The 22,252-nt window shown below is 45.0% G+C and overlaps 1 protein-coding gene across 2 annotated transcripts in view; it reads right to left on the reverse strand.

Annotated features, from left to right (window-relative positions):
* The window catches only part of STRA6 (signaling receptor and transporter of retinol STRA6), a 391,743-nt gene extending 373,256 nt beyond the window's left edge, over window positions 1-18,487 (reverse strand). For both annotated transcript variants that reach the window (XM_086959278.1, XM_086959276.1), the window contains exon 1: window positions 18,137-18,487. The gene's annotated coding sequence lies outside the window, so the exon portion shown is untranslated. The remainder of the gene's footprint in view (window positions 1-18,136) is intronic.
* Window positions 18,488-22,252: the final 3,765 nt, after the last annotated feature.

A 22,252-nucleotide genomic window follows, 5' to 3' on the forward strand; every position in this document is an offset into this window, starting at 1 on the left:
GGATCCCCATGACCCGCCCACGTTTTCCATACTGCTGCCACCCTACACGACTGCACTTCTGCACACTGCTCCGCATGGTGCACCACCCAACTATCACTCCAGCAGCAACCTCCCTTCACTGCGGCTCCCAATCTGGCCGGGACAGGAGCACCATCTGCATTTTTGCTTCCGGATGCGTTCACCGAAGCGAGTGAAGGCCCTACCTTGCACCGGCTGCACTGCTGCGTCCACTGCACCCTGGTCGAGTTTTGCCTGCCTAGGTCCCCACCGCTGCATCTGGGTAAGCCTGCTTCCCGCCGTTCCTGCTTCCAGACTCTCACTGCCTTCCTGCAGCCTCATGCATGCGTGTGTCCCCAGGCGCCCATTTTTAAGTTAGGTGGCCTTGCCAGAAACCTTGCATTGACCTCAGGGACCATCTTTGAGTCAGGCACCATCATTTATAGCAGCATATACATGCTCCTGGGGACAACTGCAGCACGCTCTGGTCCAACTACTTCAAGACTCATACAACATGACATCTAGCTGACCTCTTTTCTCCCACACCACCACCTGGGAAGGAGCTTTCTCTACGCTGTTGCATTGTACCCCTGCGGCTCACCCGGGGTGCTCCTAGTGCCACCAGAACCACTATACTACCTCGGGTCTATATATTCAGCACGTGAGTTTGCGTGTGATATGCATAAGAATATTCTCTTAAACTAATGTTAGAAAGTTACAGCCTAAAAGGGGAATTCTCCCTTAAGGACCCTCACTCACCCGAAGGTGACATGCTTCATCATATGGGTTCCTCCTCCCAGCAGGAAAGCCTGGTCCTGCTGAGGGGTACAACCCCCTCACTGTGAGGGAGGAGCTCAGGGAAGTTTTTCAAAATGTTTCCTAGTGTGACTAGGATGCTAGAATCCCATATTTGAAAGTTTAGTGTGGTGAGGGCGCAGCGCAAAAATTAATATTGATATATTACCTCTTTTTCTGTAGATTACTGATGTTATTGATTACTCACTGTGTGTGATATATATATATATATATATACACACAAAAGGTGGACCTAATGGTGAACTTAAAACTGCCTAGGAAGATGCTAAATACTGTCTTTATTAGTTAGCTCTCACTGGCAGGGTTAAAAATGCAGTGCGTGGAGCAGTATGGATTTAAAACTGCTCACTAAATACGGTCGACATGTTTCAGCTAGATGATCAATTTTGTGTATCAGTGGCTTTCTTCAGGACCAATTAAGATGATGATATTTGCTGGTGCTAGTAGTGAACAAGTGCTCAAATTATATATTTAAGAAACAGATAGATACAACACCAGTAATCCTGTGTGGCTGTGTCAGGATTTACTGGGACAATCTATAGAAAAAGAGAGAATATATAACACAAATCAGTTCAATACGAATTGATAGCCCGGACACCTTTTCTGTGCAATTATAATAGAGATTTATTGGATTTGTGGATTTAAATGGCTTTGTTTGTGGCGAGACGGTAAGCGTGATCAAGGCTTAACCGCTGAAACGCGTTGTTGTTGCCAATAAATCTCTATTATAATTGCACAGAAAAGGTGTCCGGGCTATCAATTCGTATTGAACTGATTTGTGAAGCTTATAATTGGGGACTGCCGGTTCCCGGCTCGGACAGCCCGCTGACAGTGCTTCCTTACTACCGGCACTCGTGAAAAGAAAATATATATATATATATATATATTTATATATATATCACACACAGTGAGTAATCATGCTTGAATCAATAACATCTTGTGATAAATTCTATCATCAAAGTTTGCAATTGATATTGCCTGGAGATCCACTTACCCTCCAATGTAGGATAAGTTACCTGCCCTCCACCTGGCTACAGCTCAGGGGATGAGGCCCGGCTCTGTGGGGAAAATTTAGTTTGCTTAATCACACCTGTTCAATGCTACAAAGTGGGATTTTGCTTCATATTTAAAATAACTCAAGAATTGTTAAAAAGGAAAAAGTGGCTTCAAAGCGCCACCATCGAGGCCGCTGGTCTCAAAAGAGACAGCAAGTATATTTAGGTTAGAGATGGGCTTCTTCATTACAGGTCTCAAACGTCTAGCTCAATACTGCAAATTTGACAACTTCACCACGGAACATGCCCCCCTCTGTCTAAGAATCAGAGAGATGCCCTTCAGAATCACTATGCCGTTGTTTTGATGAAGAAACATTACTCACTGGACAATATTGAAGAACAGACAAGAATCAATGATCAGGCCGAAGAACATGCCAGGAAGATGGAAGTAGGAAAAACTGAAAAAAACACAAACATGCATTCCGACTTCAGTCTCAGATGAAACAAAGACATCAGTTGGATCAAAGATGAACTTCCAAACCCACAAGCTAGACTCACAGCACCAACAGGAACTGAAGCAGCCAAAAACAACAACTAGAATGCTACCACTGTAGTCAAGAAAACCTCATGTAGGTCCCTGCCCTGCCATGGGGCAGCAATGTCACTGCTGTGGAAAAGAATACTACTTTGAACTGGTGTGCAGAGAACCTCGCAAGTAATTAGAACAACCCCAAAAGAACGCCTGATCTTGTCAGCATGCAAAAGCAGTCTGTGACAGGCGAGAACATTCAACCAGCTCGTCAAGATTCAGCAGACGATCCCATCTCACGTACCGATCTAAACGCTTGTCATGTGGTAGTCATCATCCCTTCCTTCTTTCAGGACAGTGATGAATATGTGTGCATGGTTGCTGACCCCGACAGACTAAAGAAATATCCAAGGCTGCACATTCGAATGAGAACCCATCCAGCACAATTTGAACTGGACACTTGAGCATCCCTCAACTACATATGTGTCACTAAATACCCAAAGTGAACCCAAACTGCATAAGGCTGGTATGCGTGTCTACACCTGGATGTCCAAAGAACCCCTAACATGCCAAGGACAATTTTGCACATCTTTGACATACGAAGACAGAACGGTATATGCCCAAATCCAAGTCATAGAAGAACCTGAAGCATCTGATTACCTTCTCAGCTTGTCCACCGCAGAACGCCTAAAACTTGTAGACATACTATACAAAGTAGATGATACACCAGACATCAGCAAATTTCCAAAACTATTCACTGGACTCAGAAAACAAGCCCATTTTAAAGTCCGGTTACACATCAACGAACAGGTAACACCCATGGCCCAACGTCACCAGAAAGTGACATTTCACCTTCAAAAAGCTGTAGAGGAAGAGTTACAATACCTATTATGAGCTGACATCATCAAGACGTCGACAGGACCAACTTCTTGGGTATCCCCAATGGTGGTCGTACCCAAACGGGGGTAAAATAACAAAGTGTGCCTCTGCATAGACATGAGAGCCCCAAACACGACTAAAGAATGAGAACGCATTCGGCGGAATGGGGCGAAATTCTTTTCCACATTGGATTTAAACAAAGGCTATCATCAGCTTGAGCTTCATGAGACATCCCGCTACATAACCACATTCTCAACTCATCGAGGCCTTTTCTGATGCAAACGCCTCAACTTTGACATTTCATCAGCTGCAGAAATATTTCAAGAAGCAGTGAGGTGAGTCATTCATCACATTCCCATCTCATTCAACTACAGTGATGACATCCTCAAGGAACATGACAAAGCCCTGGATCAAGTGTGTCTCGCTCTCCTAGAAGCCAACCTCACACTCAATCGAGATAAATAGGAGTTTCACAAATCCACCTTGAAATTCTTTGGCCACATATTCTCCAGTGAAGGGATGCGTTCTGACCTTGAAAAGGTGACTGCATTAGCTGACACTCCCTGTCCACGAGACGCCAGTGACATACGGTCCTTCCTAGGTATGGTCAGCTATTGTGCCTGATACATAAAGGATTATGCCACCTTCAGCTCTCCCTTGCTAGAACTCAGGAAACAAGGTCAATCCTTTCAATGGTCAGCACAATGTGAGCAGGCTTTCAACAAAATCAAAACAGCTGTACGATCTGCCATCAACCCAGCATACTTCAACCCTCGTAGAAAAACTTAAATCACTGTCGACACCAGGCCTGTAGGACTCAGAGCCATCCTAACGCGATATGAAAATGAAGGTGACCAATGACACATCGTAGTGTACGCCAGCCGCAGTTTGACTGACACTGAAAAAGCATATTCGCAGCCAGAGAAAGAAAGCCTGGCAGATGTCTGGCCATGTGAGCACTTCACATCTTTATCTATCCGAAGCACTTCACTCTAATTACGGACCATCAAGCTCTCATAACAATATTCGGAAACCCCTGAGTAAAAATGCCACCACGAATGGAGGGCTGGCGTTTTTGTCTTCAAGAAAACACATACACCATTGGTCACAAGCCAGGAAAGGTGGAAAATCTACCTGACTACATGTTAAGACATCCTAGGACCTCACTTCAAACGAGACACTCACTGGCTGCTGATAACATCCACTTTGTCATCGATCAAGAAAGACCACCGGCCGTCCCACTGGAAGCAATCACTGAAGCCACAGCAAAAGATGCTACGCTTTAAAACATAATACATCACATTCAAACGAACTCCTGGAGACACCTCAATGAAACATCAAATTAAAAAGGAGTCAATCCACATGATCGAGTGTCCTTCCGACATGTCAAAGATAAACTCACAATAGGTGACAATGGATTACTACTATGAGACAAATAGATTGTCATACCACAACAGCTACCACAAATCGTCGGCAACTTGGTGCACGAAGGGCATAGGGGCATAATGGCAACCAAAAAGGCACTACGGGAACAAGTCTGGTTCCCCTCACTCAAACAAATGGTCAACGCCACACTTTGTGACTGCCCTCAATGTCAACTGGAAGGGCGAGAAGAATCATTTATTTATTTGCAAAGTTTTATATAGTGCGAACATGATCCTGAGGGATATCAGAGCGCTTCACAATTACGGTTGGTCAAGGTTAAGCAGGCGTCAAATACATAAAACAGAAAAAAAATTACAAAGGGTGCAAACACATCATTACAGTAAGTACATTGAATGAGGGAGTAAGTCAAGTAACTTCAAGCAAAAGATAGGAGCCCCCTTAAGGTAAGAACTTTCACATAAGGAATCGTTTTACTTCAATTGTGAAGGCAACTGTGGAGGTGAGACTGTGAATTTCAGGGGGGAGAGAGTTCCAGATCCGTAGAGCTGAGCATGTCCCCATTACAGATGTCTGTCCTCCCAGACAGAGTGTGGAAACAAGTAGACATTGACTTCTTTGGCCCTTTAAAATCCGGAATGTACATCATCATCATAATGAATAAATACTCAAGATTCCACATTGTGCAACAAGTATCATCTACAAGAGTGACCACCATCATACCAGTCCTAGACTACACATTTGCAGCTTGGATGTCATGTATTGCATGTATGTTTCACTGGTCCTCGTGCTGCAGCGCAGTGCGAGGACACATGTATATTCTTGAATAGTGTTCCATGTTCTGTTGCTGCTGCCCTGCTCTTGGATTCCAGCGACGTTAATCAGTTGTTTGGTGTCCTGGAGCGGAGCAGGAGCGTCTGGTCGTGGGTGTTTCTACTTATGGAAATAAATCCTCTTCAAATATTTCCTGACGTCTCTTGAGTTATCCTATACTACAATTGGCAACGAGGTGGTCAAGAACTCTATTTAAAGTGAAGAATTTCATTTTTAAACACCCACCGATGAAATACCTCGGCATCTCTTCTATCCTCAGCGCTCTTCCCGGTTCTGCCTTTCTTCAAACAGCTGGTTCTTCACAGATGAAGTCTCCTCCTCTCCTTGGTGAGATTTTGGCATTTTAGTGACTCTTGCCGATTGCGTGACGTTTACCTCTGTAACCTGGCAACAGAGATGTACGTCAGCTTCGGCTTCAGCGTTCTAGTGTGACTCATCCTGGCTACGCTTGCAGTACGCTCCCAAATGCCGCGTCAGTACGCAAGTCTTGCCTCACCACGCTACTAAGTCAGCGCATAAAAGGTCAGGCGGCCATGTTTTTGGTTGCTTGGTAACGCACTCAAACGCTAGCTCTGCGCTCACGCTACAACTCCAGCTGTAATCGGGACACATCTGATTTCAAGGTACGATGCCTCAAATGTTTATTTCGGTGACAGGCACACCATTCTATTGTTTTTAAAAGACTTTTCTGGCCTGCATCCTTCTGTTTTCTTTAACGGTGACAGGCACACCTGCAGCTTGCATCTTTCCACGGTGACAAGCACACCTTGTTTATGTAAGTTGTTGTATGGTTTTTCAGTTGTGGACTAATATAGTAATTGCAAGATAGTTCACATTAATATTGTGGAAATACTTTTACATTATTTTCTTATTTTTCATTGCATTCCACATAATTGTTACTGTCAGTCATGGCCTCTTCGCAACAATTTGCTCAAACTCCTCCTTTTCTACAACATCCCGGAAAGCCAACTATTCCTTGGCGTCATTGGGTCAAAGCTTTTGCTAATCACATTGTTGCTATTGATGCTGTCAAATTTAGCCGAGAAAGGAAAGTAGCAATTCTTTATGGTTGTTTAGGTGTTGCAGCACAAAATGTTTTTGAGAATCTGCCAAAATTTCCGACTCGTGCTGGAGAAGCAGTCGATGCAGATCATTGGAATGAATATAAAGAGGCCTTATCTCATCTTGAAAAACATTATGGTGAGGAATCAAATGAAATGCTTGAGAGACATAATTTTTTTAGAAGGAGACAACGCGAAGATGAGTCAGTGGAAGAGTATATTGCACAATTGAGAGTTTTGGCTTCGACATGCGAGTTTGAAGCATGTCCAGATATTTATATTCGAGATCAATTTGTTTTTGTTTGCCATCCTAAAAAAATTCAAGAACGCTTATTAAGTTGTAGAAAACCAACACTTCAAGAAACTATTGATATCGCAAAGAGAATTGAAAGGTCCATTACTACATCCAGGGATATGCAGAATGATCAATCTCGCACTCCTAGTCAAAATGTTTCTTTTGAAAATTCAAATTCTGTTAATATTGTGAAACTTAACAAGCCTTTTAAAAAATATTTAGGAAAACTAATACTGTTTGTTACAGATGCGGATCGAAATCACATCTTGGTAGTAATCCCACTTGTCCTGCCCTTTGGAGAAGATGCGTATTATGTAAAAAGTTAGGTCATTTCCAAGGCTCTTGTGGATCTGTGAAAAGACCTACCAGAGTCAACAGTATCGAATATCCTGAGTATGTAGAAGACTGTGCAGATCATTTCCAAAACACGGTGGTCTCCATTGAATGCAACTCAATTTTCTCTCCAAAATCAGTCAAAGGTCCTTTAGGTACTGCTCTGTTTGGTGACGTTGATATTCCCATAATGGCATTCGGGATCTCCTATAACCATTTTGTCAGATGTTGTATCTTATGAGAAGTGGAATAATTCTATTTGCTTATCCAAAACTGACGTCAACCCGAAAGCATTCGGTGAGTTTGACATTGACATGCTAGGATATTTTAATTTCAGATTGGAATGTCAGGAAAAGTCTATCATTACAAAAATATATGTTGCTGTCAAGGGACGCAACCTAATTGGATGGCAAGATCTTGCGAAAATGGGTTTATATTTTATTCCTGGTTCTGAAAATCCAATTGCAGCAGGTGAACTTCCCCAGGATTATATCCCTATTCCCCCTGTAAAATCTGTTTGTCTAGCTTCTGTTATGTTATGTTATGTTATATTTATTTTTGTATAGCGCACGGCTACTCAAAAAGAGTGTCCCGGCGCTTTAAATAAGGAGACCTACAGTAAAATAACACAACACAGTAATAAAAGAGGGAGGAATGCTGAGAAAAAAAAAAAGACAGAGAGAACAGCAGAACAGCCTACTGGGTAAACAGCCAGGTTTTGAGGCCTTTCCTAAATGCAAGTAGGCTGGTGGCTCCCCGGAGTGTTAGCGGCAATGTGTTCCACAACTGAGGCGCCAGCAGTCCAAAGGAGCGGCCTCCAATGCGAGCTCTCTTCGCTCGCGGCACAGCCGCCAGGAACAGAGATTCTGACCTCAGAGAACGAGCCGGATGATAAAAGGCAAGTCTCTTTTGGAGGTACTTCGCTCCCACCGCATGAAGGGCTTTATAGGCCAAAGTTAATGCCTTAAAAGCAATCCGTTTGCGGGTGGGAAGCCAGTGTAAAGTCTGCAGCAGGCCCGCAGCACTGGCTCGTCTGTTCAGGCCGAAAATGGCCCTCGCGGCAGCGTTCTGCACAACTTGCAGCCGCTGCAGCAGGTACTCTGGCAGGCCCAGGTAAAGAACGTTGGAGTAATCTAACCTAGAGCCGATCAGAGCCTGCACAGTCAGCTTCCTATGTTCCTCAGACAGAAGAGGTCAAAACCTCCGCAGCATCTTAAGGAGGCCGAAGCATGTGCCTGTCACACCAAGGATCTGGGATCTCAGCGTCAGACCCTTGTCCATCTTGACCCCCAAGTTCTTAGCAGTTTGGGATGAGCAAGACGGAGGGAACATCTCAATGGGCCACCAAGCTTGCCAGTCTGGCTCCGTAGCGCACCCAAAGAAGAGTACCTCAGACTTATCGGAATTGCACTTGAGGCTGTTCAGTTGGAACCATTTGAAAACAGCCCCAAGGCAATCCCGGATACTCTCTCCATCAAAGTCTCCTCCTCTCTTGCAAGAGAAGAGGAGCTGGGTGTCGTCGGCGTAGGATACGATCTGGGCCCCAAACGACTCCGCCAGCGCCGCCAAAGGGGTCATGAAGATGTTAAAAAGGGTCGGGCTCAGTATAGAGCCCTGTGGAACCCCGACTCCCAGAGGCGGCATCACGGCGGAATCTGGGGAGGCCCAGACCGTTTGCCGGCGGCCAGCTAGGAAGGAAGAAAACCAGCTGAGCACCGTCCCCCGTAGGCCAATCTCATAGAGTCTTGCGAGAAGGCCGTCATGGGGGACGGTGTCGAAAGCCGCCGACAAATCCAACATCACCAGCATGGCTTTGCCCCCAGTGTCCAGAACCCCTTTAATGGTTTCTGAGACCTCTAGGAGCGCGGTCTCTGTGCTGAGATTTGGGCGGAAGCCGGATTGGGTGGCATGCAGAATCTCGTGTGTTTCCAGAAAATTGGAGAGCACCGTCTGAACATGCTTCTCCAGAATTTTCGTGAGAGCCGGCAACAGAGAGATGGGCCTATAATTGACCGGGGCCTTAGGGTTGAGACCAGGCTTCTTGAGCAACGGGATGACCATTGCCTGCTTCCAGGCCTGCGGAACCACTCCCTGGCTCAACAAGAGATTCAGAAGTGGATTCGCCAGCGGATTTATCACTTCCGCAATTTTTGCCAAGAATTTGGCCGGGCAAGGGTCCAAAGGCGACCCAGATTTGAGATTGCCCATAAGCACTAAGGAAGCAGGGGCTGAGATAGGTGGGAACACAGCCAGCGTCGGACCGAGCGGGGCCAGAGGGTGCAGGTCATCCTCGGGGTTAGTGAGCCCCGCGGGCGCCACCGGTGGAAAAGAATCCTGGATAAGTTTAATCTTGCTGGTGAAAAAGTTAGCAAGATCCGAAGCCCAGGATTCAGAGAGCATATCTTCAGATGTATTGGACCGCGGAGCCATGAATTCTCTCACTATGGTGAAAATCTCCTTACAGGAGTTGGAGGCGGCTTCTATCCTCCCTGCAAGGTAGGCTTTTTTTCCAAGGCGAATGTCCCGGTGATAGGCCTTCACCGCCATCTTATAGGTCAGCCTAGCCACAGAGTCGTATTGTGAACGCCAGGCTCTTTCGGCTGCCTTACACTGCTGCCGCGCAGTCGACAGTACCGCGGTGAACCAGGGAGCCGAAACCAGTTTCGATGTTAAGCGGGGGGCCAACACTGGGGCAAGATCGTTCAGCCTATCTAAAAGCCATGCTTGCAGAGACTCCAAATCCTTCTCCAGGTCGCCTAAGAGGGGGCAAGGGTGATCCAGGGCGGCCTGGGTCAGCATCGCAGGGGTCACTCGATGGTATGCCCTAGGGGCTCATCCCTGCTGCAGGGACACAGAAGTAGACGGTCTAGCTGTGCCTCTAATCAAGAATTTGGCAAGCCGATGGTCTGACCATAGCACCGGGATAATCTCTTTCACCTCGAGCGGAGATGTCGAGAAGACCTGGTCAAGAGCATGTCCCTTGTCGTGCGTAGGCCCCTGAAGGTAGGGGGATCAGGCCCAACGGGGCCGTAGCCTCTAATAGTTTGATAGTGTCCGGGTCCGACGGATCATCCATACGGAAGTTGAAATCCCCGGCTACTATACAATGTTCTGCTTTCAGGGCCAGACCCAGCAAAACCGAATCGAAGTCTTCAAAAAAGGTTTCAGGTGGGCCAGGCGGTCTGTATACTAATAATCCTTTAAAGGATTGGTGGGGAGCCAGAGTGATAGATTATAATTCTGATATTAGACAAATGTTAGATAGATTTCCCAATGTGTTTTCAGACAAACCAGGTACTGTAAAGGGATTTCAACATCAAATTAGACTGAAGTCTCAGGCTAATCCAGTGGTTCATAAGGTTCGACCTGTACCCATAGTGCAAAGGATGAACTCAAGTCTGTTCTTATATCCTTATGTGATAATGGTGTTATTGCACCTTCTAACTCTTCAGAATGGGTTTCTCCCATTGTTATAGTCAGAAAAAAAAATGGCGAGGTCAGATTATGTGCTGATTTGCGCACATTAAATAAAAATATCCTAGTTGACTGCCATCCCCTCCCTGAAATTCATGATCTTCTTGCTAATCTGGGGGGTGCCAAATATTTCTCCATTATTGATATGCGGTCAGCGTACCACCAGGTACCACTAACCAAGGATAGCCAAGAATTTACCACATTTGTTACTCCGTTTGGAGTTTACAAATATTTAAAACTTCCTTTTGGCTGGGCCTCCACGGCGAGTGTTTTTCAAAAGATTATGGACAATCTTTTCCAAAACATGCCCGGAGTCCAAGCCTACCAGGATGACATTTTGATTTTTTCTGGCGATTGGGAATCACATTTGTTGAATTTAAATTCAGTTTTACGTAAGCTTGACGAATCAGGTATGACAGTCAGAGCTGATAAGTGCAAGTTTGGTACCCAGTCTTTAGAATATTTAGGTCATACCTTGTCACCAGAGGGCATCAAACCAAAAACTTCTCTCATCAAAGCCATCACTCATGCCACACCACCCAAGAACAAAGATGCACTTCGATCTTTTCTAGGTCTGGCAGAGCATTATGCCTGCTTTGTCAAAGGGTATGCTCAGTTAGTGGAGCCACTACGTGCTCTTTTATGTAAGGGGTCTAAGTTTGAGTGGTCAGAGGATATTGCTGCCTCTTTTGAGCAAGTTAAGAACATGATTGTTGAAGCTCCAGCTTTACATCCTTTTCACGACTCCTCTAGATGCTTTTTGATGGTAGATGCCAGTTTAACAGGTTTAGGAGCTGTCTTAGGTCAGTGGGTGTCAGGAAAAGAGCATACAATAGCTTTTTCATCAAGGAATATCAAAGTGTCAGAAACACATTATAGCACCATAGAACACGAGTCACTCGCTTGTGTGTGGGCTATAGAGAAGTTTAAGAACTATACATGGGGACGTGAGTTCGATTTATTTACTGATCATAAACCCCTCACTCAGCTTATCAATGGCGATGGTCTTGGTAACGCTTCTTCCAGGCTTGTCAGACTTTTGTCTAAGTTGCATGAATTCAATTTTTTCATAAAACATATCTCTGGAGGTAAAAACTTCAGAGCCGACTGCTTGTCACGGGAAACATCCTTTACAACGCAACTTTTACCACGCAGTGCCTTTACGACGCAACTTTTACAACGCAAACCATTACAACGCATTGCGCTGGGGGGCGCTCTAAGATAGGGAATACGTTTTATTTACTACCCAACACCTTCCCTAGTGTCCACGGGGACTGGAGTTGAAATAGTAAATTAAACTATTCACTATCCAGCACCCCAAAGCGCTATGCGTTGTAAAGGTTTTCGTTGTAAAAACCGCGTTGTAAAGGCATGCATGGTAAAAGCATGCGTTGTAATGTCATACATCCGTTTGTCATGCATGGCTCTTCAAGATGTTTCTGAAGCTGAGGAAGCTGGGGATATTGAATGTGTGGTTGCTGCCATTGATGCAATCAAATTGTGTCCTCGTTTTACTGAACAGTCTTGGTTTGAGGCGTATAATAAGGATGACAATTTGAAATTAGTTGCAGAGTACATTACCAAGGGTTGGCCAGAAAGTAGAAAGCTTTCTAATGAATTGAAGGCTTTCGCTATGGTTGCCTCAGAGTTATCCCTGGTTAACAATTTGATAATGGGACATGAGGTTTTTGTTCCTCTCTCTAGTATCAGAAATGATATTATTCAATTTGCCCACCAAGGTCATCTTGGAATCTCAAAAATGTCTCAACTTATTAAGTCCCATTATTGTTGCCCATCTATTGAATCTCAAGTTAAGTTTTTCATTGATTCCTGTCATGAGTGTTTGCTTTCTGACAAAAAATGGAAAGTCGTGAATACCCCTCTTCATCCTGTTCCCTTCCCAGAGAAACCTTGGGAAAAGGTTGCTTTAGATTTTTCCTGCCCGTATGATTTACTTTCTCATGACATGAAGTATCTTATTTTATTAATTGATTATCATTCTAAGTGGGTGTATCACATGTTCTGATGCTCAGCTGATTCCACCAATGCTGTTGCATTTCTAAGAAAGTTCTTTTTAATTGAAGGTTCTCCTTCTATTGTTGTAACAGACAATGGCTCTCACTTTACTTCTGAAAAGCGTACTTCATTTTTAAGTGAACATGATGTTGTTCATTATAAGGTGGCTGTTTATTCTCCAACATCTAATAGTCTAGTGGAGAGAGCCAACAGATTGGTTAAAGACGCTATTCAAACAGCCATTTCCTCTCAACAAGATGTTAGGAATTTTCTGGAAACTAAGTTGTGGTCCTACAACATTTCCCCACATTGTACCACAGGTGCTTCTCTATTCTCATTGTTAAGGAATAGACGTGTTCATAACAAGTTTTGTCCCAATTGGTTAACTCATAAAATTAATAATAGTTGAAATCTTGATAATGAAAATTTGACTGACAGGGTATTGCAGAAGCAGAATCTTATGAAAACTAGACATTATTTTGGTAAAAGTTTTAGTTCACATAATTTGAAATTGGGCGATTGGGTCCTAATTAAAAATCAAAAAGGTCATTAAAGGGTCGTCGAAATTTTCCACTCCAGTTCAAGTCACGTCGGTCAATAAAGCTTCTGCTTTACTTGGCAGTAGAGGTTGGTGGAATAAGAGGGCTCTGGTACATTTGTCTGCCTCTCAGGCACGTTCATTGCTCAAATTGTCTAAAGATGAGTTTGAACACTGTGATTGGGCTTTTTGGTTAAAAATTCCAGTGTCAACTGGTACCAGTACGACATCAAGTGGTTTTATCAATCATTCTTTGTTGTCTGGCCCGTCCACTTCTACTTCAACTTCTGTAGGTATCAATAGTAATGCTCAATCTGCTTCAGAAATGGGGGTCCAATGTAGGAGATTACCTGCAAGACTCAATGATTATGTTTTATCATAAGCATTTTTTTTGTGTAAGTTTTATTTTTATTTTCCTGAAAATTAAATGTTGTCTTTTTTGAGAAGAGGGAGAAGATGTAATGTATTGCATGTATGTTTCACTGGTCCTCGCGCTGCAGCGCAGTGCGAGGACACATGTATATTCTTGAATAGAGTTCCATGTTCTGATGCTGCTGCCCTGCTCTTGGATTCCAGCAACGTTAGTCAGTTGTTTGGTGTCCTGGAGCGGAGCGGGAGCGTCTGGTCGTGGGTGTTTCTGCTTATAGAAATAAATCCTCTTCAAATATTTCCTGACGTCTCTTGAGTTATCCTTATACTACATTGGGGTGTCCCCAAAGTAGTCAAGACCAATAATGGCCCTCCATTCAATGGACATGATTGTGGAGAATTCGCAATTCACCTCCACTCAGACACTGGAAGATCACCCCCATGTGGTATCAAGCCAATGGGATGGTAAAGAGGTTTGTTGCTACACTGAAGAAAACCCTACAACAGGCAGAACTATCCAGCCACCCTGATGCTGGAAAGGACACTGCATACCAGAATACCCATCATGGACACCCTCGTGCACTCAAGTACTCAACATTATGATCACCCCGCATTAGCAGAAATAGACAAGACCAAGAAAGCAAAAATGAAAGAATATGCTGATGCTCGACGGAATGAAAGACCCCCCTAACATTCAGAAAGGAGACTGGGTGCTGGGCCGACAAGAAAAAAAGACAACCAAACTTACACACAGGGAGGCACATACAGAGGCTGTGTATGTTCCCTCCTTTCATGCCCCCACTGCAGGAAGGTTTAAAAAAAACAGAAATTGCAACCCTGGTCACTCACACTTATAATCCCTGAGCAAGGCCTGGGCTCTGCTTGTAATCTCCAGGTGAAGTGGTTGCTGGCAGCAGAAGTGATGCGTGAGCCGAGGTATCAGTGAGCTAAAGAAGATCCAAAGTCTACTCTTATCCAAGACCATGCAGTCCGGCCTGTCCAGTCCACTCCTGTCTTACTTTCCAGTAGCTGTACATCAGGTTAGGTACAGCAACTTTCTTAGCGCATGCGCTGGCATAATTGTGGCGGAAGTAGCAAGGATTAACAGGTAATTTCATATCAGTGTGGAGTGATCAGAGCCATGCTAATCTGGAAGCTGCCCCTCTCGCCCTTAGACCTGTTTAGTGCTGTGCACAATTTGCAGAAGACCAATGTGCCAGTGGAATTAGGAAGAGGGAAAGAGTACCTAGCTGATGGACTGTGTGGAGGTGCTAAAGGAGCAACCTTAATGCACACCGTGGGCTGCAAATCTCAGTGATGTTCAATATCTTATTGAGCGTGACTAGCTTTTCACTTGTCCGCCTCTATACTTCTGTAGTCTAACCCAGTGGTTCTTACTCTTTTGACTTCTGTGGACCTCTACTTAATCACTATTGGAACCTGGGGACCCCCACTGGATTATTTTTTGAATCTGGAAGCTGAGCACCCCAACCAAAGTATTTTCGATGATTTGAACTGAAAAGCAATACACACCAAATACAGAAACAAGCATTCATCAAACACATACATAAATTGCAAAATATTTTATTAAATTCACAAACAAATCTAAAACCAATAAAAATTGAATTTTAATGGGAAGGTGGAAATTTTTACAATTTAGCTGAGGCTACTGATCATTCATACTATATCTGGTTTGATGCACTTGCACTGCTCCCAGGAATCCTTCTGGGGATAGTAACAGTTTGTAACCTCCATTTTTACACTTTGCTTCTTTGTTTATATAAATGTTATCAATGTGTATATATTATTTAATTTTCTAAACAGTTGCGGACCCACAAAGTAGGCATGTCCCTCAATCATGGACATATTTATGAATTAATTTTGTATGAGAAAGGGAACAGTGAACATGTATGCATGAGAGCGCAAGGCAGAAAAGCAACAGAATGTGAGAAAAGCACAAGCTTGCACTTATAGTCAAAGTATGCCAATGCATTGTCTACAGGGGAGAGTAGTACGATTAGAAGTGTTGTTGTTAGCTGTGTAATTTCCCTTCAATACATGTTAATTAAATCCCTTTTTTGTTACACAGCAAAAAGATTGGTAGCTGCCATGGGGTCCAGATGCATAGACATGTGTGACCCTAGGCATTTTGTTTCCAGGATGAACTAAAGTATAATATACATCAAACAGCTGACAGAATGTAGTGAGAGAGAGTTGCTCCCCAAGGATGAGGCAAAGCCCACTCTAAGTTTATGTTAAAGAATTAGTAACCATAGCTCTTGCACACAGCTGCACTGTAATACTAGACCTAAAAATTGCACTAGTTGATGTGGGGAATGCTTTCAGAACTGAAAAAAACACAGCAGATGCAACATCCAGCTTTCTGTCAAAGGGACACTGAACACAACAGATTGAAAGCTTGAGGGAACATTCATAGAGCAGTCTGAGGGTCTGCAAGTCATTGGTCAATGGCCGCTTGTAGCTGTAAAACACAACTCTTACTCATTTTAAAGTCACTGCTCAGCATCGTGTGTACCCTTACTGGTGGTCTCCTGCAATGACGTGCAAACACCCAGAGATCTACGAGGCTGATCACTTTTTAACTCACGCCGCTCACATGTACTCTATCCTTCCCATCCACTCAATGGTTTGAAACATTTCAGAAAGACCTGTCTGACGCTATCTCTCTCAAAGATTCAGGGTCTTCCGACCATCTCCATCCCAGTGGAATAGCAAGGAGTGTCATTGGCCCAGTAGGGCAAGCTCAAACCCCTGAGCCTCGGTGTCACTGCACCTGCTACACTAACAGATGTGCCTCTCATCCACAGTCCTGTGTCTATGAAAGAGGGCGCTTGGACAAACTCTTTCTTGTAATTTCTTGGAAACGACCACGCTTCTATGGGACAAAAGTTCTAAAATATGGTCTGTATTGTCCTGACACAGCCTGGTCATACTCCTCTCATAAAGAACATGTTGCTTATGTCACCTGTATTGAAACATGAACAGTTCGATGCTCAGGCTCTCAAAACACTACACTGAGAATGTTTGCAGGTCAGATCCATGAGGAAGGACTCTTTCCACAGCCCAGGAGACATGCGAGTGACCACTGAAGAATCCCTCACACCAACACGACAAGCAGAAACTCTGTGCCTCGCCCGGCACAGTACTAAAGAGATGACTGACCCCCTTCCCAGCCCAGCCAGACTATGTTCTGTGAAATAGATGTGTTAATATGTTGTTATTAAAATGTATATAGCGCACGTATACCTGGGGGTGTCTTGGCGCGAAGATGTATTGGGTCTTTTCTGCCAGAGTGCTACTACAAAACTGACACAACGGCTTTTATGCGCCTGAGTTTACATTGCGATGACACCGACTTGCATTTCGTTTCTGATATTAAGTAAACACTAGTTTTCTTTTAAAATGGTGGAGTGATTGAATGTACGCCTCTAGGGCCTATAAAATAATTGTGGGAGGAGGGAGCGCTGAGTAAACTATGCAGGACACAAACGTAAGCCCCTGATGGTGCATGCTCTGCTGGAGGCGCTTTGACCCAATGGGCTACATTACTGGGTCACCCTCCCTAACTTCATCCACATATTCAAAGATCTGGTGCTTATGTTAGCTGCAGCACTGCAGTCGCTTTCACATTTTCCTGATTAAAGAGGTCATAAAACGCGGGCCTTAAATGTGTCCCCATCCAGCAGTATTTCTCGAAAAACCAACGGGGCGATGGTCCCTAATGAAGTCACCTTTCACCAGTGCTTAAAGTCCACGCAATCTCTGTGGAATTACACAATTTATTATATCACCACTGTATGTCAAAAATGCACACTAGTATTTCCCCTCTCACCTAATGTCATTGTCAACCAATAATGTATGCATTGCGTATGCTTCCCACGCCCAGTCATTCAATTTCAATAACCCCGTGGCACCGACGTTCACCGTGCCATTCCACAAAGTTTGTGTTTTACGAAAGTAATTAACATAACAAGCAAGGCCGCTAGGACGATACCATTTTTGGAAGATACCTTTAATGAGCAAACACATTGTTTACTGGTAGCCTTTATCTCTACACGGATTATTTGCTCTGGTGCCGTCTTACATTCCAGCATAAAGTCACTAACTCGTCTCACTGTGTGGTTCTGGCACTACTGATTCACAGTTCTAGACTGTACAAAGCACACTCCCTGCCCAAGATCAACCTTTCCATGCACTAGAAAGTTCTTGCATCTTTGTGTCATCAAATCAGACCTTACGTAAACTTCCCCGACCCAATCAAATGTCTCCAAAGGGAATGAGCCCCTTGGGGTTCCTTCACAAACCTATTGGATACTCGCGGAGGCACTGCCAGTCTCTCGACTACAACCAATCACCTCTTCTGCTAAAGTAGGGTCAAGGTCAGCACAAGTCGAGGCATTGTCAAGTGTCAACTGTCAAGCAAGATGCATCATGGTAGTTGCATTCTATTGTTTTTTCAACTAATGACTTCTAGTGGAATTCGTGTAAAAACAGAATTGGGATAAGGTGGTATTCTGGATGTGAGGGGCTCGCCTGTTCCACCCGATTCCCCCTCTGGAGAAGATCCCGAAAGAGTGTAAAGAGTCGGTCACGCACCTGTGCTGGATTTCGCACTTCGCTCTTTCCGGAGTCTTCAGACCGGGAAGTGCATCAGCTCCCGAAGTCAGGCTCCAGCACCGCAGACCCCTGTGTGAGGATGCTCTCCTGCTGTATGAGTGGCGCCCCCTGGGCCTCGGAGCGCACGTCGGTGCAGTGCCTCACCACACCGGCTTCGAGGCTGCCGTTCCTTCCCGCCTCCTCCTCCTCACAGTGCACCGGAGGCAGCAGGCAAAGTTCAGGCGGCGGAGGAGGGGTCCGCGGAACTTTATCCCTTCTTCTGCCGGGCCTGGCTGCGGACCAATGGGCCGGCTGAGCGGGCCGCCGCCCAGGGCTTTGATCCCAGCCCTCATTGTCTGTCGCCGCCGGCGCCCCAGAGGTGGGGGCGGCCGGGGTACAGGTGGGGAGGGGCGGACCCGGCCGGAGCAATGACTCACCTCCATAGAGTACCGTACGGAGGCAGGCAGGGCGCACTGACACACCAGAGGGAGACAGCGCCTCGGTGCATCCCGCTCACCAGCAGCGCCTTGGCAACAGTCTCCCCCTGCACCTCACACCTGTCCTACACGAGCCCTTACCATCCGGCTCTAAAGCCCCTCCCTCCCGTATATTTTAATTGCATCCCTGCACCATCAGCACCTGCCATGCCCTGTAGCAGGACGGCATCCCTGGTAACAGATTATCCACGCACAGCATTCGTGTTCGGCGTGAACTTGTGCTATTTCCTTCGTTTTAGACACACGCCGTTGCCTTTCAGTCCCATAATGTAATGTTAGTACCAGAATACTGAAGTTAAAACTCGTCCCTGCCTCCCCGCTGTATGTCAACAAGAACCCCCTCTAACAGACAGCCAATGCCCCTCAGCCCTTGAACGTGGTTCCGGTTCCAGAACACACCCACGACGTCGTCCGTGCATTTCAGCCTACCTGAGCCCCGCCCCATCACTGCATCTCTTCGGTCCTGATTTGCGGATCTCCCAGTCATTACAGTTCTAGGCCCCCCAAACAGCATTTCCGACAAGGAATGGTTCTAGGATTTTTCAAGCCCCAGCAGACAGGGGTGCGCGAGGCTCTTGTAATTTGCATACACCATGACACCACAGGAAATTACATCAATTGGATATTAGTCCTCTAGGCCCCTTGGAGAATTATTGCAAGAAGTAACTTTCCTTGTGCGGAAATCCCTAAAACAATAACATAAATAATAACCCTACGTTAATAAGTACATATTTAAAAGTTCTGTTAAGTGCAAATGCGTCATATCAGACGCACTGGGTGGAAACGTTTAGTCTAGATCCATCCAAAAAGTATATATTTAATTACATTGTAACTTTTTTTTTAAAGATTAGTGCACTAATTATTTATGTATATGGGGCCTCATTTATGAGGTCGTGCGACACTTTTACGCCCCCGGTGCGTCACTTTTTGTGACGCACTAGCAGCGTAAAAAATGTGCCTTGTTGCACCATATTTACAAAGTGACGCATCTAGGTAGATGCGTCACTTTGTAAACCCCTGCGCTACATTATACCTGAGCCAGGTATAATGTATGCAGGGGGGCGTTCTGATGCAAGAAAAGGTCATAGAAGTGACACAGTGAAATCTATAAGATTTCACAGCGCCACTTCTAGGGCGCAAATGCGTCAATTTCTTCCACCTGCCTCACAGCAGGCGTAAGACTGATGCAGGCCCTTTCACATGGGGCTTGCCCCATGTGAAAGGCACATTGCTGGAGCTGCGTAACTTTTGTGACTCACTCCAGCAAAGTGTCACTTTTGCGCCATATAGAAACGTCAGAAAAACTGAATTATCTGTAACTCTTTGCGCAATGATGCATCATACTGTAAACATGACGCATCATTCGTGTCGCAAGGAGGACGCAATGAAAAGTGACGCATCGCTGTTTGAACGCAGCGATGTGTCACTTTTCATAAATGAGGCCCATGGTGTTTACATGGTGCAAACCTAGTCGAAAGGAAGCAGACAGCTATGCATGTTCAAAGACAGAGGCAACATGTGATAGGAGGCGTGGGTGGATTGTGGACTTGTAGTGTTCTTTAAAAGGGTGCGTATTCAACTGTTTCCTAAATTAGCCTGCCACAGGGCTGTCTGCATGGACACTGGGCCAGATTCTTGGTGCATAGACGGGGAAGGACTTTTGCCTTGTTATTGTCCTTGTTTGCACTTCTTTATCTTCTGTGTGTGAGGTGTCCTTGCCGTGAGTGCGTGGAGTGCCTTCCGAGATAGTAGGCTTGTCAGACAGGTACATAGGAGTGCCAGTCTTCATGGCTTCATAGATGATGCAGCTGGTTTGGGAGGTGGCACGGACCAGCAACGGGAGCCCCTGGAGTTCCAGCAGAGTGGGGTGATGGGGTCATACGTATACACGCTCTAATGAGGTGAGCTGGATCGTGTAGAATTTCTTTAAGGGGCCATTGGTAAGGTAAGGTAAGGTAAGTTTATTATGCATAGTTAATTAAAACCAGTACAAACATTTTGCATTAAAAAGTTTAAAAAATATAATAGAAAGTTTGATCATTTAAGATCAGCATTTTTTTAAAAACACGCAGTGGAAGACCTAAGTAAATATCTAGCAGTAATTTGCCGGGGCCAGGGCAGCATGCACCCTTTATCAACCTGGTAGCTGTTTGCTTGTTAGTTGTGTTAATGATCGTCGATTTTTGCAGTTTTTGGCAGTCTTTGCTCTATTATAACCAGGCACTTAACGTTTCTGCAGTTCAGTTTGGTATTTGCAGGATTCAAGCAGGCAAGCACCGCTTGCCTTCGTGTGGTAGTCCCTATCTGCTTAAACTGATCCTTTAAGAGCTGTTGGCGGGCTTGTCGAAGCTCTTCGCAGAGGCAGGTCATGTGGAGTATGTCTCCTTTTTCTAGGTTGCAAAGTGGGCAGGCTTCGTGGCTGTTGCTTCTGAGCCATGGTGGAATGTGTTCTCTGCTGGGCAGCACCCCTAGTCTGTGTTTCAAGAACTTCAGTTTGATGGTTTTTGAATAGCCCTGGCTGAAGTATGCCTGTGGTGTCAGTGTTTTGTACATGTTTAATGTCATCCAAGCATGGTTTCTTTTTGCAAAGGCCGCCTTGTCCTCTAATAAGGAAAGATGTCTTACGCTTTTCCAGACTAGGTTTTTGAACGGGTTGTGCCCGAGATGCATATCCCAGATCGCAGATGCTTTGACAGCCCCCAATGCTGCCTTCAGGTAGGAGCGTGCCTGAGATGCATCCCTGCTTTGTATATCATGCCACAGCAGTGAATTTAGTGTGTCGATTCTGGCAGAACGGAATTTATGGCAACAAATGATGTAAGCTCCCTGTCTGGCGAGGTCCTGTTTTTGCAAGCCAATCTCCAGCCTTAGTTGTGCGGGCGAGGTGTAGGGCGGGAGCGAGAACATTGTTCTATATGCTTTTGCCTGGATAGTGTCTAGGTTCCTGGAGTCTCTTCCTCGTAGTGCCTCGCTTCCGTAGGAAATAGAGGGGATTAGCTTAGACTGATTGTCTTTCAAGTAAGGTGTCAAAGTTGGCCCTGAGAGTTGATTGGCTAAGTTTTTCAGTGTGATGGTAATCAGAACTCCTCTTCTTTTTCTTTCCTGCAGCTGCTGGGCAAATGAACCATCACTGTCAAAAATGACTCCCAGGTATTTGTATTCGCGTGATGGCTCTATTTTCCGGCCGCCCAGGAACCAGGACTTCTGATGTTTGTTCCTGTAGTTGATTGACATTGTGAGTGTTTTACTCAGGTTTATTTTTAAGGTTTTTTGCATTGCATTTTCGTGTTCTAATCTAGGACCCCGATCAATACTGTGACCTTATGCCCCTATACGGCTATAATCCATTCATACCCCTATAATGGCATACACGATCAGAGCCATATTTCAGCCACATTTCTGAAACTCGCCTCTGCAGCTCATTGCAGTAGATGACACAGCAGAAGCCACTATCTTAGATTCCTAGATTACACTCCGAGTTCTTCAACAAGATAAAAATCAGAAACCTGGTAAAGCCCCGCTTGCTATGTTTTGATTAGTAATAGAACTCTAATGAGCACTGATAGGACGATCACTTCCTAGTGACATCTTTATTGACGTCTTATGTCCAAAAACGTAC

This window comes from Lissotriton vulgaris, chromosome 2_2, assembly GCF_964263255.1.
Source record: "Lissotriton vulgaris chromosome 2_2, aLisVul1.2, whole genome shotgun sequence".
Taxonomy (NCBI): domain Eukaryota; kingdom Metazoa; phylum Chordata; class Amphibia; order Caudata; family Salamandridae; genus Lissotriton; species Lissotriton vulgaris.